Here is a 19,855-nt window from a genome sequence, read left to right as displayed (position 1 = left end):
CTTCCCTGCCAAAGGCGTCTGAGGCAAGGGTCAATGTCTGGAAGCTAAGAACACCAGAGGGAAACGTGAAGAAGAAACGCATTTTAATGTTTCAGTGAATTATCCTGCCACACATCCTTCAGCTAAGAAACCAAAACCCACCCACAATAATTTCTTGATTTGACTGAGGCAATTTAACACCTGAAAATCCTTTCCTTCATTTCCTAGATCTGAATATTAAATATCGAAGGCATGTGACAGAGTGGCACAACACAAACGAGTCTGTGGAGCGAGACCGACACTCAGAGAAAGGTCAGGGGATTCCCTCTGAGCAAAGTCATCCAAAGGCAATCACGTCACAATGCGTGATTCAAGAATGTGGGAAGAATGAAATAAACATTGCCCTGACATTCAGACAGAGCCGTACACACAGAGTTTTAACAAGTCAAGATGACACAATGAGCTTGATCTGAGGTAGATCAAGCTGAGGTAGATTCTGACAGAAAGTTAGAGCACTGAGAACAAACGAGAAAGAAATGAGGTAAGGCATGAAGAGGAAGGAATGAAACCTTACGTGTATCTCAAATAATTCTGTATTAACGAAAGTTTTGATATTATGCTTTAGTTGCCATTGAGCTTTTGTAGGAGTTAAAAAAAATGTCTCCTTCCTCAAGGGAGCGGCAGGTCTAGACAGAGGATACTTTTCATGACCTAAAGTATACTTCAAATGATCTTACCTTGAGTGTAATTTCAAAGTTATGTAATATCTATCACAGTCACTTATCAGTGATCAATAGACCAGTGTCCTGTAAGATGTAGAGATGTTTATGTTTTTAGGTTACTGACATGTACCTGCCTTTTCTTTTCATGTCTTCATTTCTGTGTTTGGCAAGCATTCATTAGTAAGTATAATTGTTAAATTATTCAGTAGCCCAGAAATTCACTGAAGCATGTGATTTTCATTTTATATTTCCACTAGAGAACAGCTCCTGAATTCTTGCCACTCGATGTGACAAAAATTCAGTCAAAGCAAAAATCTACCTTACAATGCTTCAGGGTATCAGGAGAGGCTAGAAGCAGCGTGTGAGGGTGAGGCAATTCATTTAAGACACTGAAATCATTCATATGGTGGGGTAAGGCCCTGGTAGTGTTAGATTTCCTTGAGCAAGCCAACAAGTGCACACACACACACACACGCGCGCGTACACACACGCAGAAGACCAGTTCCATTTCTGGAAATAAGGCAGACAAGATATTCACATTAGTCTCTTTAAATATAACTCATCTAAAAATGCTAGATGTATATTTATATCAACATATGTATATGGATAGATAGGTCATTGATAGACAGATGTATATTACATGACTTAGCTGGTCGAAGTAAGGAAATTCTTTAGTGTCCAGAAATGAAGAGAAATCTTGAATCCACGGGACATGCACTGGCATTGGAGTTTTCTCTGGAGGCATGCTGGTGGCCCGGTGACAGCCTGAAATTTAACGGTCCACATATAGGGACTGGGAGACAAAGCCCAGAGCCTGAACATTGCGAGAGATCACCAATGAGACCCCTTTCATAAAACTGCATTTCCACGAGTGGCATCATCAGTCTGAACCAAGAACTTGTTTGGAGAGGAAGACATTGAGCAGAATTGCTTATATTGGTTTTGCAGCGTGACTAGAAGAAAGTAGGAAAGTGCTCTTTGTGAACATTTCTAACCTCAAGACCATATTAACAAGTATTTAAGACCAGAATTTCTACTATTTGTGTGGTCTGAAAAACCATAAGTTTACATTTAACGTGGTCTGAGCTGGTAGAGACCTTAAGGAAGTGGTGTTCCCAGACCACTGACAGAAAGTTCACCCTGGAAAACCAGAAGGAGGAAGGAGGAAGGAGGATGAGGCTGTTACAAGGAAGATTCAGCAGAAACAGGAAACTGTGGAGTCAGAGATACAAAGATGATAGATATTGGAATTGTCAAAGAGTATAAAATAAGTATGTTTAATATGCTTAGGGGGAAAAAAGGCAAGTAGAAAGAGTGACAATGTAGCAAGAGATTATGAAGATCGATCAGATTGACTTGAAAAAGAACCAAATGGGTACGTTAAGACAAAAAACTGGGGACGCCTGGGTGGCTCAGTCGGTTGAGCGTCCGACTTCGGCTCAGGTCATGATCTCACAGTTTGTGAGTTTGAGCCCTGCATCGGGCTCTGTGCTGACAGCTCGGAGCCTGGAGCCTGCTTCGGATTCTGTGTCTCCCTCTCTCTCTGCCCCTCCCCCACTTGTGCTCTGTCTCTCAAAAATAAATAAGTGTAAAAAAAAAAAAAACCGAAAAACTAGAAAGTGGAAACTTGATGACTGGATACCTAGTCAATTATGGGGAAATAGAGCTGGTAAAATTTCCCAGATGACAGCATGGACAAACATGGGAATGGAAAATCTGAGCGATGAAGAGATGTGGATAGTGGAGCAAAATCAGCCAATGTGAAAATACATTTAATGCTTCCTGGGCGCCTGGGTGGCTCTGTCGGTTAAGAGTCCGACTTTGGCTCAGGTCACGATCTCACCGTTTATGAGTTCGAGATCCATCCACATTGGGCTCTGTGCTGACAACTCAGAACCTGGAGCCTGTTTTGGATTCTGTCTCCCTCTCTCTCTCTCCGCCTCTCCCCTGCCAGTATTCTGTCTCTCTCTCCAAAAAATAAATAAACATTAAAAAAAATTTTTTTTAAATACATCTAATGCTTTCTAAAGGTGAAATGAGAGAGAGGAGGAAAGAAGCATTTGGAAAGATAATAATTGGGAATTTTCTAGGGCTGATGGAAGAACCATGTCCTAGGGTTCTGGAAACCCAACCAACACCAAGCAGAGTAAATAAAAAGAAATTCAACACTAAGGCATATAATAAAATTACAGACTGCTACAGATAAAGAAAGACTGTCTTCAAAATAGCCAAAGGGAAAGAGAGCTTGCCCATTAATTGGCTAACTACATAATATATCACTCAAATCAGGATGCTTTTGAGAAGGAAAGGCGATGCTATCCCAACAGAGACCAGGACCACAGGTGTAATCTGGGTCTGCACCACATAAATCAGAGCACCTGGTCACCAAATCTGTAAAAGAATAACGATTCAATTGACTGCAAGGACAAGGAGAGCCAGGAAGACAATGGATAAGATCTTCAGAGTGCTGAAAAAAAGTATTCAACTAGAATTGCATTATCAGCAAAATCTCTTTTAAAAATAAGGGTTAAAAAACAAAGACATGTTTAGATAAGTGAAAACTGAGAGGTCATGATCAACAGATGTCTCTAAAGTAACTTCCTTGTAAGAGAAGGAAAATGAGCCCAGAAAGAAGTCTGAGATGCAAAACAGTCAACAAAGAAAGTTTAAACTAACATTGGCTGACAAAAGTAATAGCAATAATAATGCCCTAGTGTATAAGGCTACGAAAATAAGATAGATCTAAATTTCTGTACAAAAATATCATAAAAGTCTGGAGGAGAGGTAAATTTTTTAAAAAGCTAAGTAAGACTATTAATGTTTTTGGAGGAGGGTAAAGCTATTGGTTAATTTTACATTTTGTTAAGTTAAATATCCATGTGATATTTTCTGACCCACTACTAAAAAATGGAAGGAGTGTATTTCTTAGGAAATTCTAGAAAGACAATATTAGGGAACAGAACAAAAAAACATAATCCAAAAGAGTAAGAAAAGCATTAAAAAGAGATAAAGCGGGGCGCCTGGGTGGCTCAGTCGGTTGAGCGTCCGACTTCGGCTCAGGTCATGATCTCACGGTTTGTGAGTTCGAGCCCCGCATCGGGCTCTGTGCTGACAGTTCAGAGCCTGGAGCCTGCTTCTGCTTCTGTGTCTCCCTCTCTCTCTGCCCCTAACCCACTCGCATTCTGTCTCTGTCTCTCTCAAAAATAAATAAACATTAAAAAATTAAAAAAAAAAAGAGATAAACCTAGAAGAGTCGAGGTGTGTGGGGAGAACAATGAGAAAGTATGAACTAATAAACATATTAATTATAAATGGACTAATATCTCCAGCTCAAAGATAAAGATAGACCGGATTTATTTTAGAAACCCAACTACATTATGTTTACAAGAAACAAACTTTAGAGCACAGTAAGGTTGAATAAAAAAAGATAGGGAAAGGTAATACAAGGCAAATCCTACAGAGATGAAAGTAGGATGGCCATTTTAATCTTAGATGAAAGAAACTTTAAAGCAAAAACCATTAATGGCAATGAAGATCACTACATATTGATGAAAATTTCAACTCATCAGGAATTCAAAATTTGTATTGATTCCATAAAACAGCCTCAACATATATAAAGCAAAATGTGAAAGAATTACAAGAAAAAATTTACATATTAAATTTATCACGATAGTGGGAGATTCCGTTAACACCCCTGTAGCAATTGACAGATCAAGCAGGCAAGGAAAAGCTTGATCAAGAGGTCATTATGTCTAAAAATCATACTTGGGGCCATAAAGCAAACAACAACTAATAATTTTTAAAAGCTACTTCATATACATGACAGTCTCTGACCACAGCACAATTAAATTAGATACCAATACCAAAGAGGTAGTCCCTCCTGCACCCCTCAAAAAACCCAGTTCCCAGAAATAAGAATAAATAATCAATGGGTCAGAAGAAGTCCCAGCTTCTTAGAAAATAGTTAGAATTACAGAGTAAGGTAAATGCCACATATCATTGCAGTTAAGCTGTACTTAGCATAAGAAAAAAAAAGCCTTAAATGCTTACATTTTCAAAAAGATGAAAATATATGAGCTAACATCTAATTTAAGAAAGTAGGTGAGGGGTGCCTGGGTGGCTCAGTCGGTTAAGCGTCCGACTTCAGCTCAGGTCACGATCTCGTGGTCCGTGAGTTTGAGCCCCGCATCGGGCTCTGGGCTGATGGCTCAGAGCCTGGAGCCTGCTTCCGATTCTGTGTCTCCCTCTCTCTCTGCCCCTCCCCTGCTCATGCTCTGTCTTCTCTGTCTCTCAAAAATAAATAAACTTAAAAAAAAAAAAAGAGAGTAGATGAGTACCAGAAAAAAACCCATATAATGAAGAAAAAAGGAAACACTCTTCCTTTCCTGTTTCTTTACAGTTTTTACTGAACATTGTCGTTCCTCGTTTTCCTTTCTTACTTTTATTGGTCTGCTTATGTTGCTAGGCATTCCATTTTCATCTTTTTAATTCAGAAGTTTTACCGTCATGTGCTCACTCAACTAATGGCCTGGCCTTTTCCAGTTCTAGAAATCAGACCAAGTACCTCTACTGCCCTCTTATTTCAAAGTTATTTCTCCCACTGAGACCCACTATATCCTTCCTGATTTCCTCTTTCTGATTTCTCCATGTTTTGCTCAAACCATAATGGAATGAAATCATTAGAATTCTTTTTTCCCCCCCTTTTTCTCCTCCTTCCAGGCATCTCTCACCCCCTAATTAAATCCTGGAATGTTTTTGCTTCCCCTTGTGCTCTTATTTCTGAGGTTTTGCTGAAATAGTTGGACACAGAATTTCATTTCACATTTGTTTGTGTGTTTGTCTTCGGGGTCCATGTGTGGGATTTACATTATATGTTATATTCTTATCCATTAATATTTAATGACATATTTCTAAAACCAATGCATTTTTCATCTCTAATTGTTTCCTGCCTTCCCTTTCCCCATCTTGAAGTCTCTGTTCCAGTTCATTGGTCTTTGGAAAGGTCTTTTTCTGAAGTATTTATCTCAGATGGGGCACTCTGTGATTTATGCTCTGAATCAGTGCATGTCCTTGAATATCTTCTGCTTACCTTAGCAGGTAAACAACTGAAAATGCCCAGTATAGGATTTGGGGTGGGGGGTGGGGGTGGGGTTCCTTGCAATCTTATTTAAAAAAAATTTTTTTTAAGTTTATTTATTTTTGACACAGAGAGAGAACGAGCATGAGTGAGCTAGGGAGGGGCAGAGAGAGAGGGAGACAGAATCCGAAGTTGGCTTCAGGCTCTGAGCTGTCAGCACAGAGCCTGACGCGGGGCTTGAACTCACAAACCATGAGATCATGACCTGGGCCGAGGTCAGATGCTCAGCTGACTGAGCCACCCAGGCGCCCCTTCCTTGCAATCTTCTAAAGATATGAGCCCACTTCCCTCTAGCTTCCAGTGTTACGGATAAGAAGTCCAGCAACAGTCAAAAAAGGAAAAGCCTGGAAACTTGTTTTACCTGGATATGCCTAAACAGGCGTTTATCTCATCAATCTAACTGAACGTTCCGAATCTTTTTACTCTGCAAACTTGTCTTCCTTAGGCTTAGGAAAATCTTCTAAGTGATTTAAAATTATTAGTTTTATTTATTTATTTATTTATTTATTTATTTATTGAGAGAGAGAGACAGAGAGAGAGACAGAGAGAGAGCACATGCAAGCAGGGGAGAGGGAAAGAGCGAGAGAATCCCATGCTGAGCACAGAGCATGAAGCAGGGCTGAATCCCATGACCCTGGGATAATGACCCGAATCGAAATCAAGAGTGGGAAGCTTAACTGGCCGAGCCTCCCGGGTGCCCCTAAAATTATTTCTTCCACTTCATATGTTCTTTCTTCTTTTAGAATGTCTGTTATTCAAATGGCTGGTATCCTGCCTCCATTTCCCAAATCCTCTCCTTGCCCCTTGTGATTTCCAGTTTATGGTGTGTTCTATTCTGTGATTTGTGATGTGGCTGGTCCCCCGTCTTGTACGCCACCAACACAAATCTCATCAGCCACCCTCTACCCTCTGGATTCAGGCACTGAACAGGTGAGGGTTTTAAAAGCTCTAGGAAATCATTTTATCTGTTATTCTGTAGTCTTGTTCCTAAGTGCTTCTAATTGTTTGATTTAGGAACCCATTTGTCTGCTCTATCAGGTGTCTTTCGTTGGCTGTGCCATCTGATTGTTGGATCTATTTGTCCTCTTTGGCTCCTGGACATCTTTAGATCTATGTGGGGTTTTTTTGTTTTTTGTTTTTGTTTGTTTTTTCGTTTTTGTCTCCATTGGCAACTGGACTTCAAGCCTATTTTTAGTGTCCCTCTAAAAAATCAGGAAACTCTCAAGCCAAGGGGTCCCATCCCTGTGAGGCTGGCACAGAGGCAGACAGCCCCCTCTGGGGCACCTGGAGGAAGCAGGTCACCCTGGGCTCTCCCAGCACCCATGGCAGAGAAGACTTGCCCAGACCTTTATGTTCCCTGCAGAATCTTGGCACACTTCAGTAGGACAGGGTGGGCACCCTACCCCTTGCGGTCCACACATCTTGATTGATAAGTCCAGTCCCTTTTCTGAGCTCACCCAGCTCAGCACTTCTCCCTGCTCCAAGGGAAGTTTCAGGGAGGCGGGGGGCCCTGCGGAGGGCCCAAAGCCTCATTTATACCCACAGTAGAGCCTGGCTCTTGAGAAGCAAATCTTTTGGATTTGGAAGTGGAGGGGAGGGGAATGTCATTTAGATCACCGTATTCTGAAAATCCCCTGCCTGGGTCTTTCTTCTGTAAAATAAGAAAATTTAGACTCGTGTGACATAATACTTAAGGGATCTTTCAGCTCCCCAAATCTATAAATCAAAGATTAAATAAGAAGCATTCATGACTATGTTAATTTATGGGCTAGAGTGTGTCATAAAAGAAACCCTTTAGGGCAAGTGTTTTTAAGAAAAGACTAGTTTTTGCGTGAATGCTTTTACGGAAACCCAGCTAATCTGGTGCCAGGAGATGGAGTTTGGAACTGCAAGGCAAGATCCTCTGAGTTTTCAAAGCTGTTCATCCTGATCATGTGCAGAACATGAAATGTTCTCTTTCCATAACCTAGAACACTGCTTCTCAAACTTTACTGCACCCACAAGTCACCTGGGGGTGTTACAAAGCAGACTTTGATTCCGTAGTTCTGGAGGATGGCCGGAGCGTCTCTTTCTTACCAGTGGGACTGCCCACACTGCCTCAGCAAGGCCTGGAATATTTGCAGTGGTAAGTAGACCTCTGGCGGCCATAGCAGAAATGAGCCATTATTTTGTCATGCAGCTAGAAATTCGTTTTCTGAGAATGTTAAACAAATACCCTCTCCCCCCGCCCCCAACAAAGCCAGCAACTGATACATCTCTGACATGATGTAGGCAAAGCCAACGTAGTTGATTAATTTGGACTCCATTAATCTGGAATTTGGTGTCCTTCCAGACAGACTACATTGCCAGTGATAATCCAAGAAGGGACGTGTTTAGTCTATTAAGCGCTAAAAGTGAATGGCATTTTGTAAGGGAAAAAAAAAATGGAGATGAACCTAGTGGTAGCCTTTATATACAGATAATGAATGAACTCCAAATGATGAGTCTTTATTTTATGAAAAAAAAATTAATTCTGTCAGGCTTTTAATTTAATTCTCTTGTCCCTGTCAAGGGTGGCCATAAATTACATTTCTTATAAAACATTCACTGATTCAGGCCCGTTTCTGAATCAGAGTAACCTACTCTTTAATTAGGAAACATGAAGGCAGTTTTATAGTAGTTTCAAATTTCTCAGCCTTTTGGCTCCTTTCAGTCTGTGCTTCCCAAACAGAAAATAAAGAGTTGCTATGCCCTTTGACTATTGTCAGTGTTTCAAATTAAACAGAGAATCTATAAATGTTTGAAAGGTATTGAATTCTGGAAACTATTTTTTCCTATTGTTTTTTTTTCCTAGCTACAAATATGTTTCTTATTTTGAATGTCAATAGACATATTTCCTGGCTTTGGCATGGTAAATAGATGAATGTTCCAGAAATTGTCTATATTTTTTTTGAGATAACAAAATTAGTATCACTTTAGGAAGGAAGATAAACATCCTACACCAAGAATGTGTTTATTCTCCAATTTAAGCCCATCCAGTTGAAACAAACTTGCCTATTGGTGTCAGTCTGGACTTGGTGTAAGCCTCCCGCCTCCTGTACAACTATCATTAGTCCTGAGCAGTTATTGGAAAATGGTTCATTGGCTCATGGAAATTTTCTCTAGTATAGTCATATTCCAGTGTCCTTGCATTTGGACACTAAATCAGATGCCAAAGCAGGTCTGTTTCTTCCGTTGGCTTCCATAGTATCATCATATCCATTTGCATTACGAGAGTTACACAGACCTTATGTATTGTAGGAAGTTATGTAAGTTTATTCAAACCGCTAATTAATCAGCTTTATAAAAACATCTGGAGTTATTACTACTACTACCCAGAGTTGGCAGTTATTGAAAGAAGGATTTGTGTAGATCATTTCAGAGGCTTCCTGTTCTGGCATTCAAGTAAAGGTTTGATGAGAAGTACAGGTAAATGGTTAATTAAAGATATTTTTGTAGCTTTAGAGCCTCTAAAATCACACAGTTTTGTGTGTACCTCTGACTCAGGGAGCGACATGTGGTTCATGTGTACAACCAGGCATCGCCTGGTAATGGCCTTGAAACCGTTAGTTACTAAACGAAAGAGAAAACCCTATTCCTGTGCTCTATGCTCACAACTCCTCTGACACCGGTCATGTGGGTTTTTTCTCATACCGACCAGTCAGTCCTCTGACACCAGCTGGGTGTCTACAATTCATACTGTCTACTTGGGGTTAGCAGAAGACCCCACAGGTTAGGCGCTTAGTTTCATGAGACTAATCCAGATGCCTATTTTGAGTAGTGTGTCCCCAAGTCATCCACACTTCTTTCTGGCTTGGGCACAACAAATCAGGGGTTTCAGTGACCCCCCCCTCCTCAGGTTCAATAATTTGCTATTGTGTCTCACAGAACCCAGGGAAACACTTACGTACATTTATCAGTTTATTATATAGTAAATAATATGATAAAGGATACAAATAAATGAATGGCCAAATGAAGAGATACATAGGATGGTCCAGAAGGGTCCCAAGCACAGGACCTTCCTTCCCCATGGGGTTAGGGTGTGCCACCCTCCCAGCACATTGGTGTGTTTATCAACTCAGCAGCTCTGAAACACTTCAGGGATTTTTATGGAGGCTTCATCCTGTAGATATAATTAATCATTAACTTGTTTTCTGGCCCTGCCCCCACCCCCTCCTTGAGAATGCGGAGTAGAGATGAAAGTTCCAAGCTTCTAATCATGGTGTGATCTTTCTAGTAACCCGCCTACTTCCTGAAGCTATCCAGGAGCCACCCAGAGTCTCCTCAGTTCAACCAAATGCACTCCTATCACCCAGAAAGTGCCAGGAACTGGGGTCAAAGACCATTTTCCATGGTTTCAGTTATACTTGGTCAACCAAGGACAGGAAGCAGACGAGCCTCCTTCTGATCAGAAGGTCAAGAGAGCTTAATGCTACATCATAATGCCTACACCACTCACGTCCCTTCATTACACAGACATTTTATCATCTCACATCGTTGCAAGAAGAAGGGTGGGTGCAGCGCAATAACATATCTTGAGGGGGAGACACCACATTCGTGTAACTTTTAGTATATTGTAATAATCGTATAGTGTCAATATTATATAATTGTTCTTCTTTGTTATTAGTTGCTGTTGTTATTCTCTCACTATGCCTCATTTATAAGCTAAACTTTATTGCAGATATGGTGTATAGGATAAAACATAGTATATATAGGGCTTGATACTGGCTGTGGTCGCAGACATCCACTGGGGGTCTTGGAATACATCCTTCACAGGCAAGAGGGGTGCTGCTGTGCTCAAATTCGAGACATAATTCAAGTCCTTATTTTACACTTTAAAACCTAACTTATTCCTTTCTTAAGTCTAATTTATTCCCTGTCTTGTCTTTCATTCTGTGGAGCTCTTCTATTAAGTGAGGCCAAAAACACAAAGGTACTAATCAGAGCGACCCTTCAAGTCAGAATTGGAAGCAAATCGCTCCATACGCCAAGTCACACAAAAAAGCCTAAGTGTATTTTCCCTTATCTGTGTACCCACCGTGACAACCATAGAAGTCATTTGAAAAACTAAGACATTTATGGGATCTGTGACGTCAGAAGTAGAGTCAGAAAAGAGGTGAAAATAAGAGGCAGCTGAGGAGAGCCATGGGGAGATTTCCCTTCCCAGGAAGGAGCGACACATTCCAGCTTGAGACTTCCTATACTCCAAGTATGGAATACTTCGCTTTGCGTTGCTGCCTTTGTTTACTTCTAAAAACCAGAAATACATCTAAAATAGAAGCGTAAGTGTGAAACGGGTATTGCTCGTTCACGCATGATGGAATCAATTCAGTCGGATCCCCTTCCCCCTACATCTGCAGAGCCCGGAAGGAGCAGAGCGTTCCCAGGGAGGAGAGGGGGAAGGCGAGATGGGACTTCGTCACAGAAGTTTCTTCTGTCGTTGGCTTCCTGGGGCACGTGGGACTGGCTTCGGTGTATGGGTCTGGATGCGGCCGAGGAATGAGGCATCTCTTGCTGGTGGTTGCTTTGCCGTGTGTAGACAGGTAAATACTGAAGGTCAAGTCCGCAGAGGAAAGCAAGGTCAGAGCCAAAACAAACAGTCTACGCTGGGTCAGCAACCCCAGGGGTCAGAGAACAAGTAGAAACTAAAGTAAGGTGCCAGATGGGTTGGAAAAACAAACAAGGGGCGCCTGGGTGGCTCAGTTGGTGAAGCGTCTGACTCTTAGTTTCGGCTCAGGTCATGATCTCACGGTTCGTGAGTTCGAGCCCCACATCAGGCTCTGTGCTGTCAGTGACAAGCCCACTTTGGATCCTCTGTCCCCCTCTCTCTGCCCCTCCCCTGCTCACACACACACACACACACACACACACACACGCTCTCAAAGCAAATAAACTTTAAAAAAAGAAAAAGAAAAGGAAAAACAACAAAAAAGAGAATCAGGCAGTACCCAAGGAGGCAGCTATTTGAGGTCACGCTGACTGCATTTAGAAGAATTTAGTTCTAAACTGACACCAACCCCACCCCCTTGCCAACCATCACCATCAGGCTTTCTCCTGTTGGGTTTTTCCCGGATTTGCCTGGTAGAAGCCTCTGAAAAAGTCTGAAGCTTGCATTTCTAAGCTGGAAGGGCATTCCCACTGTCCCAGTGGATAAGTTAGCAGAGCTCTCGTTGGGATCCAGTGTCCAGGATGAGGTGTTGAGGGTGGCCTGGGGTCTGTGGGGGCACGGTGGGGATGTTTGCAGAAGGAAGATGGAAACAGAAAGCTCGCAGGGCCCACGTGGACTTCTGGTTTCTGAAGTGTAGGGTCTATGAGATTCTGGAGGAAAGCCAGGCATCTTTAGGGATGGACAGCTGTCAGTTTATGACTTTGGACCCTTCACATACTACAGGGTTTTACAGAGGGCTTTCTAAGTGTCACACTCCCTCCTGCCCCCAGGTACCTGTCAACTGCCGGGCCTATTGTTGTAGAGCGGATGTTTTGGGGAAGGGGTTGTTACGGCAAAGGCTATTGAGTTGAGGTGGATGCCCCGGTTATTGTGGCTTCTGTAGAACTACAGAAGCTTCCCCCATTGCCCTTTTACCAAGTTAATGCTGACTAACTATGTAAGTCAAGCACAGTAATAGGGCTTCCTGTGCGACTCTCGTGGAACGTTTCCCACATTCTACAGCAGACGCTCCCCGGAATCCATGATGCGTTTCTTCTTTCCACCCCTCACCCAGCCATGTGCCCCAGGAGAATTCACTCCATGCTCAGCACAAGGCTGGCTCTGATTTGTCTGAGGATGCTTCCATTCCTTTTGACGGTTTCTCTTTTAGGAATGAGCATGTGACCAAATTGTGGCCAACAGAACTTGAGGGGGAAGGAAGTATGCCAGAGATCCTGGCAGTGTATCCTCACTCCTACGAGGAGCCATGGAAAGAAGGTTCTTTTCTTTCTCTAGGCCATGATGAACTTTAGTCTAATTTCCGGAATCTTGCTACTTGCCTGAGGTTGAAGCTTACAGAAGGAGGGGGGATGAACCAAGAGAATCACAGAGAAATGCAGCCAGGGTCCTGATACACGGTCCCTGCTATGAGATAATAGATCTCCTGACTGTCTAAGCTGGTTTAAGCGGGGGTTTCTGCTTTTTGCTGTCAAATCATCCTATTGGTACAGCAATAAAAGGCAGGCGTGTTTTCTCCCTGTGCTACAGATGAGGAAATTGGAGATTGAAGAGGTTCAGTGATGCGTCCAAAGTAGTACAGCTCCTTAGCTGTACACGATTTGAACCCAGTGTGGCCCAACCCTTAAGCCTGTTTTCTTAACACACACAACTTAGAGCCCTGGTTGACACAATCTGACTCTTGGTCAGAAAGGCGTGGGCCAAGGATGCTCATGCGGGGGTTCCCCAACCAGGTAGCTGACCCCTTGTCAGTCTACTCGTCCTGGGGTTGATCTGATAAGCGCGGTGCTTTTGGAGCCCAGGACATTTATAGGAGAAGCAGGGATTTAGGTGGGAACAAAAGAGGACTTCACATGAAAGAATAGGAATTTTCTGTGTTACATAAAGACCTCTATTTCATGCTTCATGAGTCACCTTAAATGCCGTTTTCTCAGTGAGAGTTTCCTAATCCCAGGTTTGGCGGCTCATTGTATTATGTGCTCTCATAGTACCCTGAACTTCTCGTACTCACCCCAATTATAATTAGGTAATCGTTTGATGTCCGTCTTCCCTGCAGACTATAAATTCCTCCGTCCTCTGTGCCTCCTTTCCTCTGAGCCCGCCCCCACCCAGCCAGTTATTCGGTTTCCACGCCAGGTGACACGAGTGCGTCTGTCCAAACAGACAGGACATCTCTAGGGAGTGGGGTGGTTCTGCGTGCAGGGCTGCGCGTGGGCCAGGGAATGGGTATGAGGCCAGGCTGCAGGAGAAGGCGGGAGGCCTGGGGGCCTAGAGAGAGGACACCACTGTGACAGTATAGAAAGGACATGAAAGGAAACCAGAGATAAACCTCATCTGTTTCAAAATTTTAGCTAGAAATCTGTATGTAGAAAAGAAGCATCTTTATCATCAAGACAGACAGACACACACACACACACACACACACACACTCACTCACACACACACACTCACACACACGCGCGGAAGGGATCTGAGCGAACTCTTTTGTTACTACAGTGGAGTTATATAAGATTTTCTGGACTGGTTTAAAAACTTAACTGTCATGTGTAATTTATTTCTTATTGGAACATACTTTGAGAGTACCCCCAAAATAACTACTACATATGAATTTTGGTAAGATATAATTATTGCTTTGTATCGAAGTGATTTTTTTTGTTGTTGTTGGTGGAGGTGGTGGCGATTTTGGCTCCTTCTAAAGCCAAATCTAGTAGTGCCTGGAACCTAGTAGGCGCTCAGTAAATAAATGTGCCATAAAGGAACGAAATTGATCACTGATTGTACTCGGTTTCTATGCAGAAGGTAAGCAGAAAGAAATAGTTTATTTTAACAAAGTGCATAAAAGTAAGGATATTTCTACAAATGCAATTCCCTTCAACCAATATTGGCTGAAGAAGAAAGAAGAGAGCTTAGAGAATGTCAAGGCTGTTGGGGGCAAAGACGGTATAAGAATGATGTGTGCCCAGGCCAGTTTGGGGCCCGCTGTTTCTTAGCTTGTTTATCATTATCAGGTATTTATTCAGCACATAATCGTAGCACATGACACGGAACTGGCCGTGTTCATAAAGAGGTGTAACACCCAGCTTCTGCAGGAAAGAAACACCACAGTCACAGTGGCCTTTTAAAGTCAGAATACGAGGGGCGCCTGGGTGGCGCAGTCGGTTAAGCGTCCGACTTCAGCCAGGTCACGATCTCGCGGTCCGTGAGTTCGAGCCCCGCGTCAGGCTCTGGGCTGATGGCTCGGAGCCTGGAGCCTGTTTCCGATTCTGTGTCTCCCTCTCTCTCTGCCCCTCCCCCGTTCATGCTCTGTCTCTCTCTGTCCCAAAAAAAAAAAAAAAAACAAAAAACAAAAACGTTAAAGTCAGAATACGATCGCATTATTCTCCTGCTTAAAGACATCCACCTGTGGCCCTCTGCTCTGTCCTGCATCTTCCCACTGCCTTCTCGCCTCCACCATGGCCATGCTGCACTCACACTCCGGCCATGGCCTGTCCACGGTCACTGCTACCTTCCACCCAGCCTCACTGCTGTGGCTTCTGCCAGAGCCAGCTCCTGATGGACCCATGTGGAGATGTGGGCCCCAGATCCCACACTGGGAGTCACAGAAGCTCTTATGAGAGACACCAAGAACAAAAATATGAATCTGGGGGGCGCTTGGGTGGCTCAGTCAGTTAAGCATCCAGCTCCGGGTCAGGTCATGATCTAGCAGTTCGTGGGTTCGAGCCCCACGTCGGGGTCTGTGCTGACAGCTCAGAGCCTGGAGCCTGCTTTGGACTCTGTGCCTCCCTCTCTCTCTGCCTGTCCCCTGTTCATGCTCTGTCTCTCTCTCTCTCAAAAATAAAACAAAACATTAAAAAAATTTTTTTTAAAGATGAATCTGGGAGTTGGTGCCCCACTGGGATGATAATGGAGCCTTATGTGCTCTCTCATGTCCGGAAAACAGAGGCCCAGATTGCTGCAAAACCAATTTGGACAGCAAATACCCGCCCATTGCAATCCTTGCTGAATTTTGTTGAGGCATCTGCAGACCTAGTCCTGGGTGAGAACAGCGAAGTGTTGAAAAGTAGCTGCTATGTCACCATGCAGACCGTTTCTGGAACTGGGGGCCTTGAGGATTGGAGCCGGTTTCCTACAAAGATTATTTTAAGTTCACCCAAGATGTCTTTCTGCCTGAACCATCCTAGGGAAATCACATACCCATCTTCAGGGATACTGGCCTGCAACTACATGGTTATCGATACTATGACCCCAAGACGTGTGGCTCTGACTTCACAGGCTCTCTAGAAGACATTCAAAAATGCCATAGCAAAGTGTTCTCCTCCTCCATGCATGTGCCTACAATCCCACCGGAATGGGGGAGTGAGCAGTGGAAGGAAATAGCAACACTGGTGAAGAAGACCAACCTCTTTGCATTCTTTGACATGGCCTACCAAGGCTTTGCCAGTAGTCATGGTAACAAGGATGCCTGGCTGTATGCCACTTCATCAAACAGGGCATTCGCGTTTGTCTCTGCCGATCCTATGCCAAGAACATGGGCTTATATGGTGAGCATGTGGGAGCCTTCACTGTGGTGGGCAAAGATGTTGATGAAGTCAAAAGGGTGGAGTCACGCCTGAAGATCTCGATCCGTCCCATGTAGTCCAACCTGCCAATCGATGGGGCCCAGATTGCCTCAACCATCCTGACCAGCCCTGACCTGCAGAAACAATGGTTGCAGGAAGTAAAGGCATGGCTGACCACATCATTAGCATGCTGGTCGCCAACCACAAGAAAGAGGGCTCCTCCCACAATGGGTAGCACATCACTGACCGGATGGCATGTTTTGTTTCGCAAGACTAAAGCCTGAACAGGTGGAGAGGCTGACCAAGGAGTTCTCCATCTACGTGACAAAGGATGGCCGCAACTCTGTGGCAGGGGTCGCCACGGGCAACATGGACTACCTTGTCTACGCCATTCACTAGGTCATGAGTTTCCTTGGTGAGAGGAAACAGAGACCACCTTCTTGTCTACAGCCTCTGCTATTGTGAGATTCACACGGAGAAGAAGGAGGGTGGATGGTGGTGAGCTGGTCATTTCTTTCAACCATAGTGCTTAACTCTCAACCATTGAGTGTGTTTCTCAGAAAAGAACGTGTAGTGAAATAGGGCAGAGGCATCTGTGGCTGGTGTCTGAAACTTTGTGGCTCAAAACCAAACTCCTGCTCATCTTTTAGCTGTTCTAAGAGTGTACCTGTACAAGAAAGACATAGTCGCCCCCCAAAGCTGCCAATCATGTCATTGCAATATTTCAGAAGCTTTAACTAGAGCACCTTATGGTGTTGGGGGCACCTCTGTGGATCCAGCATGAGAATAGCACCTACAGGAGGCATTGTGGGAAAATCTCATTCTAACATGAGCAGTCAGCCCTGTGTGTGTCCTCCCATGATTGAGTAAGCTTAGCAACAGACCTTGTTCCAGAAATGGTTTTCACGAAAACCAGCAAGTCTGCAGCAAGGAAAAGATGCTGTTTCCTGTCTTATTTAAGAAAAAAAAAATGCTCTTCTTTTTAATACCTTCAAACATTTTCATGTTCTTCTCTTCCCCTTTATCACTACTATTCTTTTCCTTAGGTACCAAGATCTAGAACTAGCCTAGATTTCCACCCTATTCTACTCCTTGGTTGACCAGCAACCCCATCCTATGGGGTAAACTTATTTGAAGAATGAAGAACATAATTTACGGCTCACCCCACACCCTCAGCTTCCTCATCAGAGAATAGCAGAGAGTAGGTCGCTGCACTTGTTTTTCAGCATCCTCTCCACTGATTGTTCGTCTCCTATTGGGAGGTTGCCTCTGCCCCGATGGACCCCTGACTTCATTCAGTGGTCGTGAAGCCTCTCATCTCACACCATGAGCAGGTGATGCAGGGCAGAACCAGGAAAGAGGCTATCTGGGCTTTGGTTTCAACCTTTGTGTGCTGTGAGCTGGGCTCAGGCTTCACCCTTTGGAAAGATAACCACCATCTACTCCAATCCGGTAGATTATTGCAGCCTGGTTTCTCTGTTAAAATAAAGTTACTGTTGGGGTGCCTGGTTGGCTCAGTCGGTCGGGTGTCTGACTCTTGATTTCGGCTCAGGTCATGATCTCACAGTTCGTGAGATTGAGTCCCATGTCGGGCTCTATGCTGTCAGTGCGGAGCCTGCTTGGAATTCTCTCTCTCCTCTCTCTTCCCCTCCCCCACTCATTCTCTCTGTCTCTCTCTCTCTCTGGCCCTCCCCTGCTCGTGTGCTCTTCTTCTTTCTCAAAAATAAATAAATAAACTTAAAAATATAATTAAAAAATTTAAAAAAAATAAAGTTATTGTAGATCTGGTGGGGGGCAGGGGGAAGGCATCCTACTTCCCGTAAGATAAAGAGAACAGTCTCCAGCTTGTGTGCTCTACCTAAGTCACCAGGCTTTTCTCAAGGCACTCTCCCTCCAAATCTCTGTCCTTCAAGTCTATGTGTCTTTCCATCCTTTGCTTGATTCTCCTGTCCACACACAGTTTTGTCTGCCTGAGGTGACCTCGCTGTCCCCTAGCTAATGCCCACTCAGCCTTCAGAGGTCAGATCAAACTTCACTTCTTCAAGAAGACCTTCCCAAATCCCCTGGAATGGGTCCAGTTGCCCTGCCATGTTCTCTCATGCAAATTCCATGTCCCTTTAAAAGTACTTATCCAGAGAGTAATTAAGTAAATGGACAATTACGTGTTTAATGGCCACCGCTCCTCTAGATTCAAACTTGAGGAAAATAAGCTTGTTTCTCTTATCCTTGCTGGATTCCCAGGTCTCAAAATAGTGCATTGTATGGTTGAGGGAATGAATGAATGTTAAATACAGTTATCTCCTTGTACTCTCCTACTCAGGCTTCTATTGTGGGCGTCTCATACTCTGTCCATCCCATAAGAAGCAGAGTTCTTTAGGGTTCTGTCCTCAATCCTTGTTTTTCCCTTTTTTCCTAGCCTTCCAGTGAGATTCCACGGCAGCAGTTACCATCCTTCCATTCATCATTCTTACCAAGATCTCTCTGTAGAATTCCCTACCCTCAGAACCACTGCCTCCTGGACATCCTCATGTTGACTTCATACAGGCACCTACACTTCAACTTTGATGCAAGCCCTGTTGTAAAAGCCTCGTCTGGTTATTGCCATAATTTCACGTTGCACTCCCTTCCCAGCCTTTCTCAACCACCAGCATCTCCTGAATGCAGACATCTCTTCTTGACCACTGGGCCTTAGCACGGCTGAGTTCAAACAAAGGAAGAGGAGTTGGGGGAAAGATGGAATGTAGGCTTTTCATGGGGGAGTAACATGAGGAAACTATTTCAGGCAGCTTCATTTCACTTATTCTGTAATCATATTATAGTTCCACCAGCGATTCCGATGACAAAATATTCATGACGTAGCAAAATATTCATGACGTTTGTGGAAAATATTCAGAAGCTTTTGATTCAAGGGAAATTTAGTGCTTGGGAAAGATAGCAGAAGCAGAATGCAATTAAATCAGAGGAAAGGCAGAGTACTGCAGAAAGGGGAAAAACTTAAGATGGAAAAAGGAACACTTACTAATAAGTGAGGATGGCTGTCAAACATCAAGAAAACGAGAAATGGAATCCTGGTAGAAAATACCGTTAAGTCAGCATGCTAGAACCAAGCTTTCAAAGCTAATTTGTTTCTAATTGGATAGACTCTATAAAGCACATAAGAGGAGAAACTAATTGGTGCAGGGGAAAGATCCTTGGAGTAGGAGTCTGAAGACAGACAGAGACTCAAGTCCCGCCTCTTCCATATGGTAAAACCTCAGTAGAATCGGAGACCAGGAGACCTGGCAGAAAGCTGAGAGGTCATCCCACCCACTCTGCGCCCTCGGAAAGCAAGGAAGTGGAGCCCACTTGTGGGGGCACCTCCGAAGCCACATTGCAGGAAGGGACAGAGAGATCAGTCCTGGCGCGCGGTACCCCACACCCGGCTGTCTCACTGGCTTCTTGCTCAAAACGTAGGAGATGCTATTTCTATACAAGCCTTTAAATATGCCATTTCAGTGGGAGTACAATTAGAAGGAGCAGCCACTGGCCGCCCTCATTTATGAAGCCACGCTGATCAAATTAAAAATAGCAATCATCATCAAATTACACAAATTGACTTCCTCCACGTCTCCAGAGCTGCTGGAGAGCCTAGAAGAGACCTGAAACAGAGCCAGAAAACTGAGGCGCAAGTGGTGATGCACAAAGCTGTGAGGAATAGTTAGAAATGCTTGTTTTCTCCGGTGACGATATATTAAGCGTGCATTAAGGCACTCAGGTAGGGGCTGTGGTGATTCAG

The 19,855-nt window shown here is 43.7% G+C and overlaps 1 long non-coding RNA gene and 1 pseudogene across 1 annotated transcript in view; both read left to right on the top strand.

Moving 5' to 3' along the window:
* The first annotated feature begins 205 nt into the window (after positions 1 to 205).
* The window catches only part of LOC109277230 (uncharacterized), a 29,342-nt gene continuing 9,692 nt past the window's right edge, over positions 206 to 19,855 (top strand). The window contains exon 1 of the long non-coding RNA XR_008421567.1: positions 206 to 291. This is a non-coding gene — a long non-coding RNA (uncharacterized LOC109277230). The remainder of the gene's footprint in view (positions 292 to 19,855) is intronic.
* Positions 14,974 to 16,479, top strand: LOC109277229 (aspartate aminotransferase, mitochondrial-like; annotated as a pseudogene).

The sequence above is a fragment of the Panthera pardus genome, unplaced genomic scaffold (genome assembly GCF_024362965.1).
Source record: "Panthera pardus isolate Hobbes unplaced genomic scaffold, ASM2436296v1 HiC_scaffold_13, whole genome shotgun sequence".
In the NCBI taxonomy this organism is placed as follows: domain Eukaryota; kingdom Metazoa; phylum Chordata; class Mammalia; order Carnivora; family Felidae; genus Panthera; species Panthera pardus.
Note: the sequence above shows the minus strand (reverse complement) of the source record. Positions and strands in the feature narration are given on the sequence as shown.